Below are 19,382 nucleotides of genomic sequence, written 5' to 3'. Positions count from 1 at the left end.
AGAACTGCATTCACAGGTGTGACCATTGAGCTGTCTTGAAGGATGCATAGGCATTTTCTGGGTGAAAAAATGTGGATGAACAAAGACTATTCCAGACAGAAGTCACCATGGATACAGACGCACAGAAGGAAGAAAGTGTGTGGCCCTTTCATTCAGCTGCCTGCAGAAGCATTGCTCCTCAAAGTGTGATCCACAGAACACCTGCCATCAGATTCACCCAGGTACACTTAAAAAAAGGGATGATTCCTGCACCTCACCTAACACCAAATGAATCTGAGGCTTTGTGACTGAAGCGCCAGGAGTCTGCATTTTCAGCAGATGCCAAGGTCTTATGCACACCAAAGTTTGAGATTTCCAGGTTAGCACGTAGGATGTATGAGGGTGGGTAATGGTGGGAAATGAAGCTGGAGAGGTGGGCAGGGGCCGAGCTTAAGGGGCCTGGATGCCAGGCTAAGGGGCTTGCACTTTATCCTGTATGAGATGGGACCTGAGGCGACTGGAAGTAGATAAGTGACAAGATCAAGACTGCTTTTGAAGAATCTCCATCTGAAGGTCTGCAGATAGAGCTTTTCATTCATTTCACAAATATTCAAGCACTTACTGTGTACCAGACATAGGCACCAAAGATGTTCTAGGCACAGAAGATATGAACTACAGAGAGTTTCTGTTCTCAAGGAGCTTGCAGGTTACCATAAGAGAAAATTGTAAGTAAACAAATAAATACATATAATTCCAGATATCTATGGAGGGGAAGAGTGGGGGACTGCTACTTCAGATGAGGCAGTCAGAGAAACCCCATCTAGGGCAGTGACATTTCAGAGCTCAGGGGAACTCTCTCAGAACACATGGCCCTCATCCAATAACATGGTACCACCCAGGTGTTAGCTCAGCAAGCTAAACCCTGCAGGTGTGAGTCCCACTGAAGCCAGTCAGTGTCATAAGGAGAAGACTCTCTCTCCTCAGGCGGGGTAGACCTCCAAGGCCATCCTTGGGCATCCACAAGGAAACCAGGCAGGGAGGTGTGGATTATTTGGCTCCCCAATCCCGGCTCCTGGGAAAATGCCTTCAAATATGAGTCAGGTCATCTTCGTGCACTGAAGTCACATCCATCACACGTTCATTGCAAGCGCCTCACACACAGCTCTGCACTGCGTGGGCACATGGTAGTTAAGACATCAGGACTAACCCATCCACCACCCCCCGACATGACAGATGGAAGGTTCCTTGAGCTTCCTTCCTGGCTAGGCAGAGACATTGCTTTCTTTCAGGTGGTCTCTTTTCTTAAGACTTCATGCCTCCAGGCCCCTGGCACACCCCCTGCACCCTCCTTCGCACCTGCAGTCAGCCACGGCCAAGGCCTCAGGCTACAGGCCTGAGCTCCCCTGTTCAGAGTCCAGCCTCATTAGCTGCTACCGCACACTGAAGTTACAAAGATTCCTTTGGAGACACCAAGCCCTGCCACTGTGGAGTCAGATGAGGATGGTGTGTACTTTGGGTGCTGCCACATTCCTGGTAGGGGAACACAAACATGCCAGAGAACGTATTGATTCATAAGCTGATATTATGTTATGTCTCTATAACAGAGCAGCTACCCATGTGCTGTGGGCTATCAGCAGGCACAAGGGGACAGATGGCTAATGAGAAGAGATTCATCTGGCAAGGGGGGCGGTGGCAGAGACACAGGCAAGGCTGCTGTTAGGCACCTGAGGGGCCTCACTGGCCATGGTTGGTGTTGGGGGGAATTGGAAGATGTCCCCTCTCCCTTGTCTTCCTGTCGATGTGGGCAGCTCATCGCCTGTCCTCCACCCTCTCCCCAAATGCACAGCCTGGTGGAAGGAAGCCTATTTCAATAAAGCCCTGATGTCTTGGATGTCCAGAGACTCACAGTGGCAACAGGGGGACATAGTGCATAAGAGCTTGGTGTTCAAATCCAGGTTCCATACCATACTGGATGTATGACCTTAGGGAAGGTCTTTCACCTCTCTAGGCTTCATTTCCTCATTTTGAAAAGTGGCAATAATAATGGCAGCAACCTCAGAGGTTAATTCAAGGAATGTGTAAGATCCATGCACAAGGCTTAGCATATCTGACACATGAGAAGTGCTCAACACGTGACAGTTACTAAAATTACTACCATGAGATCTCGGGCAGCTTCTGGCCCTCCCTCTATATTACCTTGTTAGTTCTACTTGTCTTGGAGATCAGAGTTAGAAAGGTGTTTCCTTTAAATGTATGTCCCAGGTACAGAAAGAATGAATGTCAACTGCAGACACTTAGAGATAGCCCTTCTAGAACTCAGCCAGTCTATCTTCTTGTCTATTAATTCTTACTTTCTTATCCCTCACTTACATCTATTTTCAAAGGCCCCCTTAAGATGAGAAGATCCAGGATCTTCCCTGATAATTCACCCTATTTATAATGACTCATGGGAGAGCTTGTGAAAGGACAAGAAAAGGGGTAGTATGTTCTCTTATCATAATTTCCCAGGACACTCTAGGATTCTACTCCCTAAGCACCCTCACAGTCAGAAAATGCTTCTTTATGTCTAAACTTAGACTCTCCCACTGCATTTGAAGACTAGTTTCTAAGTGAATATGGGAAGCAGCTGACCACAGCCAGTTTCTACACAATGAAAATCTTCTAAGTCAATATTTCCCAAAGTATGTTGCTCAGGACACTAGCTTTTCCAGAGGATGTTAACAGAAATTTCATGAAAACAGTTTCATGTTCAAATAAATTTGAAAGTATTGCATGTCAAATCTACCTTTTAAAGAGTCATAACACACATTAGCATATTAAAGTTTTAAAAAAGTGCTAAAGTGGATCAGCTTGTTTAATTTTGTTTAACCCAGAACTTTAAAACATATTGACTATGGAACACGTTTCCCCTCAAAATCTATGAACGTCTCGCAGTAGTGTTCTACAGAACATGATTTGGGAAATGTTACTCTAAACATAGGGAAACATGCATTATGAACCAAACTCAAGTGGTAGAAACATTTTGCTGAGAGGGATATTTCATAAAATTAAAAATTTCACAAGAGATGTCGTAAAAATGGCAGCGTGAGGTGAGCCTCTGTAAATCTCCCCTAGATTTTAAAACTAATCAAACAACTATAACTCCACAAAGGACTCCCTGCCCAGCAGACAGGCAGGACAAAGAGGCCCACTACTGAATTCACCTATAGGTGGGCGAATCATGCGAGCGGGGAAAGAGAGAAGGGAGAAGTGCAGAGATGGACCCACGGGCTCAGGACACAGATCTAGCTCAGCGCTCCGAGCTCGCTGCATCCTGGAACTACCACAGCTGTGGGAGAGGGAAGAACTCGGACTGCTAGGGCTCTGTTTATGGACCACAGGGCTGAGGGGGCAGCATATAACACGGTTGAACCCAATGCTCACGGCAGAGACCTCAGAGAAAAGACTGAGGGAAGAAGGCTGAAAACAATGGCTTAAGACCTCACTGCTGAGCAGAGAATGGAAGCTTTAGGCAATGACACTAGCAGCCCCCTCGCTACCCTCCCAGAACTCACCCCGCCCCCACCTGCCTGGTGCTAGATGCGGAACAGTAGCAGTGTCAGATCAAAAGAACAGAATATTTGCTATTCTGAGAATTGTGGGCCACAGACACAGAATCTCAGCCCAACTAGTTCCGGCAAATGGGAGGGAGCTGTGGAAGCAGGACCGGCTGTGGTGATGGTCGCCGCCATTGCTCTGGGCCACCTCTCACAACTCACCCCGCCTCTGGCCTCACCTATCCAGGCAGATCCCTGCAGGAGTAAATGGAAATGCTGAAACACACGGGCTCTGATTCTGGTGCAGGAAGAGCTTTGGAACTTCAAAAGCTCTCTGCATACCCACACGGACACTGGGCCCTGTGACCCAGGCGAACTATTAAGAGAGGAGAAGTCCATCCCCCAGGGAATCCCTCCATTGTGTGAGAAGCTGGAATAGTGCAGAGAAAACAGCACTACTGTGTGAGAGAGAAAAAAATGGCTGTAGTCGGAGAGAAAATAAAACATTCTACCAACAAGTACTGGAGAATAAAAGAAAGACCTCTCCCTATCAACCTATTGAAGAAGCCACTCCTGTAGATGTCTAGGAAGAGAAATAATAAATCAGTAATTGCCATGAATAACCAAGGGGACAAAACAGCTCAGAAAGAAAGTGAAAAGTCTCCAGAAAAGGAATGCAAAGATATGGAAATATGTGACTTAAATGACAGAGAATTCAAGATTGCAGTGCTGAAACAACTCAATGAGATGCAAGACAACACAGAAAGGCAGTTTAATGAACTCAGAAACACAATCAAAGAACAACATGAGCATTTTACGAAAGAGATTGAAATTTTAAAAAAGAACCAAATAGAATTTCTGGAGATTAAGAACTCAATAGAAGAAATGAAGAAAGAAATAGCCAGCTTAGGAAGTAGAGTTGACCAGATGGAGGAAAGAATCAGTGACATCGAAGATAAAACCTGGAAATGAAACGGATGGAAGAAGAAAGAGACTTGAGACTTAAAAGAAATGAAAGAACTCTACAAGAAATTTCTGACACCATCACAAAAAGCAATATAAGAATAATGGGCATACCAGAAGGAGAAGAAAGAGAGAAAGGAAGAGAGAATATATTCAAACAAATCGTCGATGAGAACTTCCCAAACTTATGGACAGAACTGGATCCGCGAATCCAAGAAGCAAATAGAACACCTAATTACCTCAATCCCAACAGGACTTCTCCAAGGCACATGGTATTAAAGCTGTCTAAAATCAACGACAAAGAAAGAATCCTCAAGGAAGCCAGGGAAAAGAAGACGGTAACCTACAAAGGAAAGCCCATTACATTATCATCAGATTATTCAGCAGAAACTGTACAAGCCAGGAGGGAGTGGAACCAAATATTCAAACTATTGAAAGAGAGAAATTATGAGACAAGAATAATATATCCAGGAAAGACATCTTTTAGATACGAAGGAGGAATAAAGACCTTTCCAGACATAGAGAAGCTGAGGGAATTTTCTAATACACGACCTGCACTAAAAGAAATACAACAGGAGGCTATTCGACCACCATGAACAGGGATGATTTGTGGGAACCAAAACATAAAAAGGGGGGAGTAAAGGCCTGAACCGGAATATGGGAATGGAGAAGTAAGGGTGCTGAAGAAAATGGAATACTCTAATATCAAACTTTCTTTGACATAAACCTAAGGATAACCACTAAAAAAATATCCAGAAATAAAATATGTACAGTAATAAAAGAAGAAACAGAGGGAAACATCTTAGAATACCACCACACAGAAATGATAGACCACAACAAGAAAAGGCAAAGAAACAATGGAGACACAGCCTTAGCAGAAAACTAAAGATAGAATGACAGGAAATCCTCACATATCAATAATCACCCTAAATGTAAATGGACTGAACTCACCAATAAAAAAGCACAGAGTAGGAGATTGGATCAAAAACTAAACCCAACCATATGCTGTCTCGAAGAGACACATCTCAGCTACAAGGACAAGCATAGACTCAAAGAGAAAGGGTGGAAATTGACACTCCAAGCAAATGGTACCCAGAGAAAATCAGGTGTAGCCATACTGATGTCAGATGAAACAGACTTCAGGGTAAAAAGGTGAGAAGAGACAAATATGGACATTTCATAATGGTAAAGGGGACAATACAAAAAGAAGACATAACAGTCGTCTATATTTATGCCTCCAATCAGGGAACACGGAAATATACCAAGCAACTACTAACAGAACTAAAGGGAGAAATTGACCAAAACACAATTATACTAGGGGACTTAAATACATCATTGACAGCTATGGATAGATCATCCAAACAGAAAATAAATAATGAAATAGCAGCCCTAAATGACACATTAGATGAAATGGACATAATTGACATTTATAGAGCACTTCATCCTAAAACATCAGACTATACATTCTTTTCTAGTGTACATGGAACATTCTCAAGGATAGACCATATATTGTGACATAAAATCAGCCTCAGCAAATTTAAGAAGATTGAAATCATACCAAGCACATTCTCTGATCACAAGGCATTGAAACTGGATATCAACTGCAAAAAGAAAGCAGGAAAAAACACAAACATATGGAGATTAAACAACATACTTCTAAAGAATGACCTGGTCAAAGAAGAAATTAGAGGAGAGATAAAAAGATACATAGAAACAAATGACGATGAAAATACATCCTACCAAAATTTTTGGGATGCAGCGAAAGCAGTTTTAAGAGAGAAATTTATATTATTACAGGCCTATCTCAAGAAACAAGAAAAATTCCAAATAAACAACCTCATGTTACACGTTAAAGAACTAGAAAAAGAAGAAAAAGCTAAACTGAAGGTCAGCAGAAGAAAGAAAATAACAAAAATCAGAGCAGAACTAAATGAAATAGAGAACAAAAAGACAATAGAAAAAATTAATGTGACAAAGAGCTGGTTCTTTGAAAAGATTAACAATATGACAAACAGTTGGCTAGACTCACTAAGATAAAAAGAGAGAAGACACTAGTTAACAAAATCAGAAATGAAAAAGGGGAAGTTATCACGGACGGCACAGAATTACAAAGGATCATCCAAGAATACTATGAAGGACTATATGCCACCAAATTCAACAACCTAGAAGAAATGGACAAGTTCTTAGAAACATATAGCCTTCCAAGGCTGAACCATGAAGAACTGGAAAATCTAAACAGACCGATCACCAGTAACGAAATTGAATCAGTCATCCAAAACCTTCCCAAAAGCAAAAGTCCGAGACCAGATGGCTTCACTAGTGAATTCTACAAAGAGGATCTAATACCAATTCTGCACAAACTCTTCCAAAAAATTGAAGAAGAGACAGTACTCCCTAACTCATTTTATGAGGCCAACATTACCCTGATAGGAAAACCTGGTAAGGACAGCACAAAGAAAGAAAACTTCAGACCAATATCTCTGATGAATACAGATGCAAAAATCCTAAATAAAATTCTAGCAAATCGAATACAACAATGCATTAAAAAGATTATTCATCACGACCAAGTGGGGTTCATCCCCGGGGCAGAAGGATGGTTCAACATATGCAAATCCATCAATGTGATACATCACATAAACAAAATAAAGGACAAAAATCACATGATTATATCAATTGATGCAGAAAAAGCATTTGACAAGATACAACATCCATTTATGATTAAAACACTGAATAAAATGGGTATAGAAGGAAAATACCTTAACATAATAAAGGCCATATATGACAAGCCCTCTGCTAATCTCATAATTAATGGAGAAAAACTGAAGCCATTTGCTCTACGTTCAGGAACACGACAGGGCTGTCCCCTATCACCTCTGCTTTTCAACATAGTGTTGGAAGTCCTTGCCAGAGCAATCAGGCAAGAGAAAGAAATAAAAGGCATCCAAATTGGGAATGAAGAAGTTAAATTGTCACTCTTTGCAGATGACCTGATGCTATATATAGAAAACCCTAAAGACTCCACCAAAAAGCTATTAGAAACAATCAACGAATACAGTAAAGTTGCTGGCTACAAAATCAACGTACAAAATTCCATAACCTTCCTATATACTAACAATGAAATCTCAGAAAAAAAAAATACAAAAAAAGCAATTCTTTTTGCAATTGCAGCAAAAAGAATACAATACCTAGGAATAAACTTAATCAAGGACTGTGAAAGACCTATATGATGAAAACTATAAGACATTTTTGAAAGAAATTGAAGAAGACACAAAGAAATGGAAAGACATTCCGTGCTCATGGATTGGAAGAATCAACATAGTTAAAATGGCCATATTACCCAAAGCAATATACAGATTCAATGCATTCCCCATCAAAATCCCAATGGCTTATTTTAAAGAAATAGAACAAAAAATCATCAGATTTGTTTGGAACCACTAAAGACCCCGAATAGCCAAAGCAATCTTAAGAAAAAAGAACAATAATGGAGGTATCACACTTCCTGACTTTGGCTTGTACTACAGGGCTACAATAATCAAAACAGCATGGCATTGGCAGAAACACAGACACATAGACCAATGGAATAGAATTGAGAACCCAGAAATCAAACCACATAAATATGGACAGATAATTTTTGACAAAGAAGCTCAAAACATACAATGGAGCAAAGACAGCTTCTTAAATAAATGATGCTGGGAGAATTGGATAACCACGTGAAAAAGAATGAAACTGGACTGCTATTTGTCACCATGTACCAAAGTTAATTCAAAATGGATCAAAGACTTAAGCATAAGTCCTGACACAATAAACTGCATAGAAGAAAACATAGGTACTAAACTTATGGACCTTGGGTTTAAAGAGCATTTTATGAATTTGACTCCAAAGGTAATGGAAGTAAAAGCTAAAATAAACGCATGGGACTATATGAAACTTAAAAGCTTCTGCACAGCAAAAGAAACCATCGACAAAATAAAGAGGCCACCAACTGAATGGGAGAAGATTTTTGCAAACAGTGCCTCCGATAAGGGGCTAATATCCAGAATACACAAGGAACTCATGCAACTCAAAAACAAAAAAACAAACAACCCAATTGAAAAATGGGCAGAGGACTTGAAGAGACATTTCTCCAAAGAGGACATATTAATGGCAAATAGACATATGAAAAAATGCTCAACATCACTAATCATCAGAGAAATGCAAATAAAAACCACAATGAGATATCACCTCACTCCAGTCAGAATGGCTATCATCAACAAGACAAATAGTAACAAGTGTTGGAGAGGCTGTGGAGAAAAAGGAACCCTCATTCACTGTTGGTGGGAATGCAGACTGGTGCAGCCGTTATGGAAGGCAGTGTGGAGGTTCCTCAAAGAATTACGAATAGAATTGCCATATGATCCAGCAATCCCTCTCCGGGGTATCTACCCCAAAAATCTGAAAACATTTAGAGATAAACACACAAATGTTCATTGCAGCTTTGTTTACGGTGGCCAAGACATGGAAACAACCAAAATGTCCTTCGATAGATGAATGGATAAAGAAGTTGTGGTATATATACACAATGGAATACTATTCGGCAGTAAGAAAAGATGATATAGGAACATTTGTGACAACAGGATGGATCTTGAGAGTGTAATGCTGAGCGAAATAAGTCATACAGAAAAAGCAGAGAACCATGTGATTTCACTGATATGTGGTATGTAAACCAAAAACAACAAAAGAACAAGACAAACAAATGAGAAACAGAAACTCATAGACACAGACAATAGTTTAGTGGTTACCAAAGTTTAAGGGGGGTGGGGGGTGGGAGATGAAGGTAAGGGGGATCAAATATATGGTGATGGAAGGAGAACTGACTCTGGGTGATGAACACACAATGGGATTTATAGATGATGTAATACAGAATTGTACACCTGAAATCTATGTAATTTTACTAACAATTGTCACCCCAATAAATTTAATTTAAAAAAATACAAAAAACAATTCCTTTGGCAATTGCAGCAAAAATAACAAAATACCTAGGCATGAACATAACCAAGGATGTGAAGGACCTATATGCTGAAAACTCTCAGACATTTTTGAAAGAAATTGAAGAAGACACAAAGAAATGGAAAGATATCCCGTGGTCATGGATTGGAAGAATCAACATAGTTAAAATGGCCATATTACCCAAAGCAACATAGAGATTTAATGCAATCCCCATCAAAATCCCAATGGCATTTTTTAAAGAAATAGAACAAAAAATCATCAGATTTGTTTGGAACCACAAAAGACCCTGCATAGCCAAAGCAATCTTAAGAAAAAAGAACAATGCTGGGAGTATCACACTCCCTGGCTTTAGCTTGTACTTCAGGGCTACAATAATCAAAGCAGCATGGTAATGGCAGAAAAACAGACACATAGACCAATGGAATTGAATTGAGAACCCAGAAATAAAACCACATAAATATGGACAGATAATTTTTGACAAAGAAGCTAAAAACATACAATGGAGCAAAGACAGCCTCTTCAATAAATGGTGCTGGGAGAATTGGATAGCCACGTGCAAAAGAATGAAACTGGACTGCTATCTGTCACCATGTACCAAAATTAATTCAAAATGGATCAAAGACTTAGCATAGGACCTGACACAATAAGCTGTATAGAGGAAAACATAGGTACTAAACTTATGAACCTTGGGTTCAAAGAGCATTTTATGAATTTGACTCCAAAGGCAATGGAAGTAAAATTTAAAATAAACAAATGGGACTATATCAAACTTAAAAGCTTCTGCCATCAACAAAATAAAGAGGCCACCAACTGAATGGGAGAAGATTTTTGCAAACAGTGCCTCTGATAAGGGGCTAATATCCAAAATATACAAGGAACTCATGCAACTGAACAACAAAAATAACAAACAACCCAATTGAAAAATAGGCAGAGGAGCTGCAGAGACATTTCTTGAAAGAGGACATACAAATGGCAAATAGACATCTGAAAAAATGCTCAACATCACTATTCATCAGAGAAATGCAAATAAAATCCACAATGAGATATCACCTCACCCCAGTCAGAATGGCGATCATCAACAAGACAAATAGTAACAAGTGTTGGAGAGGCTGTGGAGAAAAAGGAACCCTCATACACTGTTGGTGGGAATGCAGACTGGTGCAGCCGTTATGGAAGGCAGTGTGGAGGTTCCTCAAAAAATTACGAATAGAATTACCAGAAGGATTACCCAGCGATACCTCTCCTGGGTATCTACCCAAAAATCTGAAAACATTTATCCATGAAGACACGTGTGCTCTCAGCTTTGTTTACGGTGGCCAAGACATGGAAACAACCAAAATGTCCTTCGTTAGATGAATGGATAAAGAATTTGTGGTATATATACACAATGGAATACTATTCGGCAGTAAGAAAAGATGATATAGGAACATTTGTGACAACATGGATGGATCTTGAGAATGTAATGCTGAGCGAAATAAGTCAGACAGAAAAAGCAGAGAAGCATATGATTTCACTGGTATGTGGTATATAAACCAAAAACAGCAAAAGAAGAAGACAAACAAATGAGAAACAAAAACTCATAGACACAGACAATACTTTAGTGGTTGCCAGAGGGTAAGGGGGGCGGGGGGTGGGGGTGGGAGATGAGGGTAAGGGGGATCGAATATATGGTGATGGAAGGAGAACTGACTTTGGGTGGTGAACACACAATGGGATTTATACATGATGTAATGCAGAATTGTACACCTGAAATCTATTTAATTTCACTAACAATTGTCACCGCAATAAATTAAAAAAAAACATCAAAAAAACTCATAGACAGACAATAGTTTAGTGGTTACCAGTGGGTAAGGGGTGTGGGGTGTGGGAGATGAGGGTAAGGGGGATCAAATATATGGTGATGGAACGAGAACTGACTTTGGGTGGTGAACACACAATGGGATTTATAGATGATGTAATACAGAATTGTACACCTGAAATCTATGTAATTTTGCTAACAATTGTCACTCCAATAAATAAAAAAAATTTTTCACGATTACAGGGGATTAAAGGTCATCTGGTTCCTCCTGCCCACCACGAGCTCCAACACAGAATGCACATTTGGCGCACTCAGGTCCCCTGTGCTCCCCCAGCCATACTACCTGGCTGGCTGCGGCCTTCAGTGAAATGACAGAAAGGGCTGGGCGCCCTGGGGTTCAGGGGACATGAACCCTGAACAGGTTCTCATGGGGACCTTGATTCCTTTCTTATGAATGTCAGAGGAAAATCCTAAGGGTCCCTCCACACTCCCAATGGGATTGTATCCCATTGTCATAACACCAGAGAAACCAAGGTAAAGAACAGAGCAAATGACCATCTGCAAGGCTGAGTGGTGGACCAGAGGCCAAGACCAAGTTACTCCAAGCACATGTCGCTTTGTGACAGCCCTGTGTTGCCACTGCATTTTCATGCATGTGGCCTTTCTCGCCAAAGACCTGCATGTTTCCAGAAGGCAGAGATGTGTGTGCCTCATGTTTGAACCCCATACTGCACCTGGCACAGTGCCTGATACCTGGAAGCTGTTTGGTAAATGTTGGTAACGACCATTGGTTTAAAATGTCTCAATGCCATAGGGTCCTCACTGTGCCCAACTCTGATCACTAATCACAGTCTTACCCCTACAGATGGTATAAGGACATGAGGAGAATCTATACCAACCCTGGATTATCCTGTGGAAGTTGCATTATTGTGTTTGGAAAAACAAATTCTTGACAACTTGTTTTCTTATCATTGGGTTCTTAGCCACTTGTCAAATGAGAAAAGTTTTGCTAAATAAGGTGTTAATTCTTAGGTTTGGCTATTTGTGTCTAGACAGAAGCCTTGAGTTGAAGTTCCAGATCTCCCAACCATAAGTAATTACAATAAAGCAGTAATAATAATAATAATACAACTGCTATGATGTACTGACCGCCAACTGTGTGCCTGGCAGGACTAAGCACTTCATTTACATGCATGATCTCAGTCCACTCAAACCCAGACCCAGCTGACTTCAAAGCCAGTGCTGTACATTCCTATACCATTCTCCGTGGTGCAGCCAGTGTGTGGGGCACCAAGGGTTAGGGGCACTCTGACTTCATTGTGATTGTGCTATGAAATAGCTGGCAAAATTGAGTTAAAATTGAGTTCAGAACACACAACTCGACTTTAAGACCAGTGAAAAGATTTACAGCTACAAAATGAACACTGGTAGTCTAAATGAGTAAAGGGATTACCAAGCATCAACTAAATCTCTGGATTTTAATTACACAGGGGTTCCGGGTTTGGTGTGGGTTTCAGATTGAGAACTAACAACAATCCTGAGAACATGGGAGTGCTGAGGTCTGCCCCACACCATGTCTGTTCAGCATGAAGAACCCAAAGAAGGAATATAAGAAAACACCAGGGTGCAGCAGGTAGGGAGGAATTATAAATAAATGCAGTATAATTAAAGACATGCTAGAGAAGTAGGCAGTCAAATGCAGCTTCATGAACTTGGCCAGCCTCTACTAAGTGTTTTCCAGAGCCTTAGCCATCTCTATAAAACCTCTCTATGGTCACTGTCATTTGAGCCACAAATGCTTCCCTGCTGGCCTGTCAGCTGTCTCTCTCATTGTTGTATCCCCACTGCCTAGAGAAAATCACTGAAACCAAAAGCTGGTTCTTTTGCTTTAATCAAATGATTAGGTTAATAATTCTGCTGGAGAATGTGGGTCTGCATGGAATTGGAGTTATAACATTTTAAATCAGATGTTGTCAATTGGTATTTTGTCCTGGATTTTCTTCATTGAAATTCCACATCCCAAAAAACAACCTTGGTTTAAAAAAAAAATTAATCTCTTTATTTTTATCTCTTGTAATTAGACAAGTTTCCTCGTTACAAAATGAGGGAAATAACACTTCACAGTGTTGCTGTGAGACTTAAAAGAGATAATACATAAGAAAGTGCTATGTAGTCTGGAAGAATGATACAAACTTCTTGAATTTTTAGTAGTACTATTAGCAGTAATCATAAAATAGTTCAAGGAATGCATTTTGCATGTACTTTGAGGCATCGTTAACAGGCAATGAAGAAGACAGTGTGGGATGGGAGCCTTCGTGAAGCCCACCCGATGAGGCCACAAATTGGGCTTCCACGCTCTTGCATAAAGCCCTCAGCCTTAGTCGGCCCTAGAACCTTTAAAGCTCCCTTCCTGCCAGGGGTACAGGCACCCTATAAAATGTGCCATCCCAATGCCTTACAACCTCTGGAATCTTTCCAAATTCTGCCACTTGGACCCAGTCGGGTTCCGACTGTCTTTCCATGCAGAACCTTCACTCCAGAATGGTTCTTATTCTTAACAGTGGTGTTTCAGTCTCTTGCTTCTTGGCTGCTTTCACCCAAGATTCAGACTTTGATGCCCTCTGCTCCATGCTTAGCCCTGGCCCCTCACTGCCCAGGAGGGGAGACCCAGCAGCCTTCTATCACCCAAACCACAAGTCATTTATTAAACATCAATCGATTATTGAGTATAATAACATTAACTACTTCCTTTGACATGGCTGTGCATGGCTTATAAGGCACTGTCATGTATCACTTTTGGTCCTCACAAGCATATTTGGAGTGAACAGGCTAAGTTTTATTCACACTTCCATTTGGTGGAAGAAAAAACAGAGGTGTCTAGGAGTTAACTGTCTTGCCAAGAGACAGACATGATGTTAAGTTCTGGGCCCCTGTCACACAAGATCAGTATTTATTATCCCATTCCTTCCTACTGTGTACTCAGCACTGGGCTAGGTCACCAGGAGACACAGTATATACAAAAATGCATGTCTCCTTCCTTGAGCTTGTTAATGACTGACGGCTTTTAATATTCTCACCCCAGGAGTACTGCGAACACCAAAAGATTCCAATTTCTTAAGCTATTATTATGAAGCTGGAATGATGGAGATATCCTTAAGACCATATCACTCCTAAACTTGAACTCCAGTTTTCCACCCAAATCTGATCCCCTCTCTTGGTCACCTATCTGTGAATGCGGTTATTATCCACTCATGATGCAGGCGAGAATTGGGAACTCATCCTCCACTTGGCCGACTCTCATGCTCCCCATCTCATGCATGCAAGCACACATTAGTTGTCGCTGGAGAACATTTTACTGCCTTAACATCACTTGAATCTGTCCCTTGCTCTTCATCCCCTCACCTCTACCTCAAATCTCTTCACCATTCAGCTGTTGCTCCTGAATGATGAACAAATTGGTTTCCACTCTTCCAGTCTGGCATTTCTCCAGGTTCCTGTTCCATGCTACTGCTGGAGAGGTCTTTTTAAACTAGACATTTGACCATGAATCTCTCTTTACCTCCCAATGTTCCTTACTGCACAGAGGACAAAAGCAAACTCCTTAGCTAAAAACAGACATGTCAGTTCACACTATGAATCCTGTCTACCCCTCTGCTTATTCTTTACCTTGACCTCCTCCATCATCCAAGCCAGGCAGAACTGGCTACTGTATCAACTGGGCCACCACTGTACCTCACAGGTATACTTATCATTACTTAGAACTGTTCATCACATGAGTGTGTTCAAAGCTATCTCCCGAAGATGGGTGCACTGAAGGCCAATGCACTTACATTACCAGCATCTACCTGGGTACACAACAAATAGGAAGAAGTCAACACTGTTGACTGAATCAATTTAGGAAGGAAGCACCTGTCAGGCTGTCCCTCATCTTACTGAAAGAGCAGGCTGGTCCCCTTAACTTTCCAAGACTTTCTTTACGGCTATACCCATTTATTTTGCCTTGGGACCCAAGGTATGGCAGAGGCCAGTACCCAGATCCTTGCCTCACAAGTGTCCTCTTAGCCTTTCTCATGAAAGTGCTGGAGACACCAGAAGCCCAGCATCTCCTGGATACCTTCACATCCTCTCCCTCCCTTCAGGTACCTGTCTGTCTGTTCAGCATCAAAACTGTGCTTTCTGTAGGCTGGGTGAGTGCTTCTTGTGTAATAGGTCTTTGAATAAAGTAGCAATTGGGAGGCTAATTCATACCTGTCAGGGAATTCTGTTTCAAGAGAGACTTTGTCCTAAATCTCCCAGCTCCGAACTCCCCTGGATTCTTCTTCCTATGTGTTTCCTATTCGTGGGGGATAACCATGATGTGAACACACATATCCATTCCTCCCAGGAACTGTCCCTTCTGTGTTGTTCTTTCCCAATGTGAGTCCACACAGAGCACTTCAAAAGCAGACCATAACCTGCACCGTTCCTTGTACCTTACCCTGAACCTGTGCTCAGCAAGTGTTCTATGTACATTTATTAAATGAACTAATATTCACTTGCAAACACCCATCAAGGTGGGCCCACATTTACAGTGACTTCAGTCATTTGCTCCCAGGAAGAGGAAAGCAGAGACAAGGTGGGAGAACCCTACTGCCTCTACCCCAGCAGTTGTGACGATCTTTACTTTGTACTTAGAAGACCATTCTGTGCCTCCAGGACTAAAGAAGTAGTCATTAACTGTAAAGCTGGAACTTCAGTGGGGTCAAGCTGATATGAAACATGGTGATACTTTGTGTTCTCTCTCCTCCCCAGCAGGAGGCTGGGGAGCCCTCATGCTTTTCTGTAGGCCAGCTTCCTTTCGGGCATTAATGCCTCGTCTCTGAGGTCCCCTGCACTCAGAATCCACTGATCAGGCCTCCTGTCTACCCATCAGGTGCTAAATTTCTCTTTCCAGGTCCCAATTCATCAGTCTCAGGCACGTAGAGACCCAAGGCCCTACTCCATCTCCCCAGTGGTGTAAGGAGTTGCTGAGGAAGGTGAGCAGTGCTGGCCATCAGCAGCCTCAGCCTGCCCCCAGCTCTGCAGCGGAACCAAATCCATAGGAGCTACAGTCTGTCTCAGACATGCTCAAGATAGCTCAGGAGTTATGTGAGTAAGACAGGACCAGGACCCAGGCCACCGGGCTCTTAGATGGCTTCCCACAGCAGGAGAGAATGTACAGAACATGAGATTTTTCATATCGTGACCATTTTTGCCTCATTCATCTCACAAAAACCACGAACATCCCCTGCAGGACACACCTCCTGCTAGGCCCTGGAAACATAATGATGAACAAAGCTCTGTTTCTGTCCTCAAGGTGCTTATCCTCACAGGCAAACGGGAGACAAGCCCCAAACAGTGGTAAATGCAAGTTCTAGGAAGGCAGGCAGAGGTGGTCCTTTCTATCAGAATTTCTGTTGATTTTCCTAAGCTGAGTGCTGACTGCAATCTGAGTTCTGAAAGAGGAGCAGGAGTCAGCCAGATGAAAGGTGGGAGGAGAAGCCTCTCAGACAGGAAATGAAGAAATGTGCAGAGGTCTGGATGAGCGAGGGCAAGTGACAAATTCAGGGAACTGCCAAATGACTCAGTCTGGCTGGGGTGGAGGGAAAGTCGCAGGCTAAAGACCAGAGGTAAGTAAGTTCCTAAGAGGCTGCTTTGGTCTTTCTCCTGAGTGTAGCAGGGAGCTATTGCAGTGTTTTAAGTAAAGGAGAGATATGACCAGGAATAGTTTTAGGAAGTTCTTAACCCTCAGCCAAGAAAAAAATCCAGCTTTGAAACACAGGAGAGGCATCCACCATGTGAGATGGCTAGAGGCTTCAGCAGGACGGGAAGGTGTCATGCTTGCCACTGGGCTGTGAATGTGAGCTGTCAGCACCACAAAGACAGGGCGAGGGGAAGCCACAGACACTGATGAATTGAGCTGTTGATGCCTTTGACACTGAGTGGAGCCTGATGCTGGGGATAGAAATGCTGATTGCTTAATAATAACAACAGAATTTGCTACTTCTAATGGTGCTTGTAATATAATAGCACTTACAGTGTAATAATAGAATTTGCTATACTGTCTTTTATTTTCTTTATGCTTTGCAAACGTTCATTAAATAACAAACACTCTTCTCAGCAGGGCCCAAATTCTTCAGGACAGGAGTCTCTGTGGTAGAGACAGTCCCAAGTGGCCTCAGTTTCCCCCTTTGCTCTGGCTCTCAGTCTTCTCTCAGGGACTTGTTTACAGACCACCATTGGAGCCCAGGGGTGTGTCCTGACCAGAGCCTCGCAGGGGGCCAGCAAAGAGAAGCTGGGGCTATTACCTACATTATTAGGGCATGTACAGTTGCTTGCCCCAAGAGTCTCCAGTGCTGTCTTCCTGGTTCTCTGGCTAGGTCTCTCATTATCTATTCTTTCATTGGGGGCGGGTGTGGGGAGTAAAAAATACCTAATTTACATGGTTGGCACATGCGGTAGTCAGGATTCTAAGATGTACCCCAAGACCCTTTCTCTCCCCCTAACATAATCCCTAGGACTGTGACTATGATGAATTTTATTTCTGTGATCAAGTCATGTTATATGGCACAGTTGACTTTAAAAGAGGGAGATGATCCAGGTGAGCCAAACCTACACACCTGAGCCCTTTAAAAATAGTTTTCTCTGGCTGGTGCCAGAAAAGGAAGTCAAAGAGATTCAAAGTGTGAAAAAGGTTCAACTAGAGGGAGGGTCTCTGTTGATGAGATGGAGATGTCATGGGCAGGGACAAAGTCAGAGAGAGGTGAAGGAGGGGTCATGGGCAAGGACTCGAGAGTGTTCTCTAGATGCTGACAGTCCCTACCCAAGCACTAAGCAGATGACAGAGATTTCAGTTCCACAATTGCAAGGGTGTGAATTCTGCCAACAAGAGGAATGAGCCCAGAAGAGGCCCCTGAACTCTGGATGAAACTGCAGGACACTGACCCCTCGATTTCAACAGGAGCAGAATGCCCAGCCATGCTGTGCGGGACTTCTGACCAAAAGAACTATAATATAAGCTACTCACTTTGGTGGTAATTTGCTACACAGCAATAGGAAACTAAAACAGCACAGAAAAGCAATAAAGATCGATTTGATAAGGGTAAGATGTATGCTGGGAGGTCAAAGGCATTCTCAGCTCTACCACTTGTTGAATGAATATTCTTAAACAAGGCTCTCAAACTTCTCTGGGCCTCACTTTCCTGCTTTGTGGAACTGGAGCACCTACCTTGTGGTGACATTTTGAGGACTAAAGATCTTGAACATAAAGACTCAGTATGGTGTCTGGGACATCATTGGCACTCAGAACCAGGGAGCAACAATTACATAACCAGCTTGCGGGGAATTTTTATTATTAGACTCTCTTGATTGTGGATTATTGGGAATTGCCGGGTCACTAGGCATAAGGGGAGATTGAGTCATCGCTCATTGAATTAATGGGATTTGTGAATCTTTAACAAATTTTCAACAGAGGTCAAAACTGGTCTCCCCTTCTCCCAAAGCTCTACTAGACAGAAGGCCTGGACAATCAAAGGGGGGTGTTTCCATTAGGTTTCCAGAAATAATGAACCAGAGTAGTCCCCCAGAGTCTAGTTCTTATTTCAGTTTGATTTATTTCATATGCAGAGCCAGATGCTGTGAGTACAGAGTCCCAGAGAGCAGTTTCCAGGCTCTCGGCCTCACATGGAAAAGTGCTGGCTCAGTTATTAGATGGTCATCCGCTGTGGTTGGGTGGCCATCAGCTGTTACCGGTTAGCCATTAGCCACTAATATAACTGCCGTGGCTAAGCTAGGGGGTTGTTGGTCACCAGAGTAGCGGGTGGTGGATTGCGGCCAGCAAGTGCGGTTAGTAAGCGTGGATGGTGGATTGCAGATCGTGTGAATCCTGCTTCCTGTGTCTCCCCCGGCTGCCAGAGAGACTGGGGAGCAGGAAGACCCCCTGTTGGGGTATTGGCGGATGTTTGCCTTTGTGTCTGGACCAGCAAGAAACAAGTAGTATGACTCCCCTACCTATGGCTCCGTGGTGTTCTTTTTTTTTTAAATTTATTGAGGTGACAATTGTTAGTAAAATTACATAGATTTCAGGTGTACAATTCTGTATT

At 42.3% G+C, this 19,382-nt stretch overlaps 1 protein-coding gene across 22 annotated transcripts in view; it reads right to left on the bottom strand.

Moving 5' to 3' along the window:
• The window catches only part of GRIK4 (glutamate ionotropic receptor kainate type subunit 4), a 635,671-nt gene that overhangs the window by 155,746 nt on the left and 460,543 nt on the right, over positions 1 to 19,382 (bottom strand). The window lies entirely within an intron of this gene.

The sequence above is a fragment of the Rhinolophus sinicus genome, chromosome 9 (assembly GCF_057876585.1).
Source record: "Rhinolophus sinicus isolate RSI-liver-muscle chromosome 9, RSI-T2T, whole genome shotgun sequence".
Lineage (NCBI taxonomy): Eukaryota > Metazoa > Chordata > Mammalia > Chiroptera > Rhinolophidae > Rhinolophus > Rhinolophus sinicus.
This window is presented reverse-complemented; position numbering and strand designations above follow the sequence as displayed.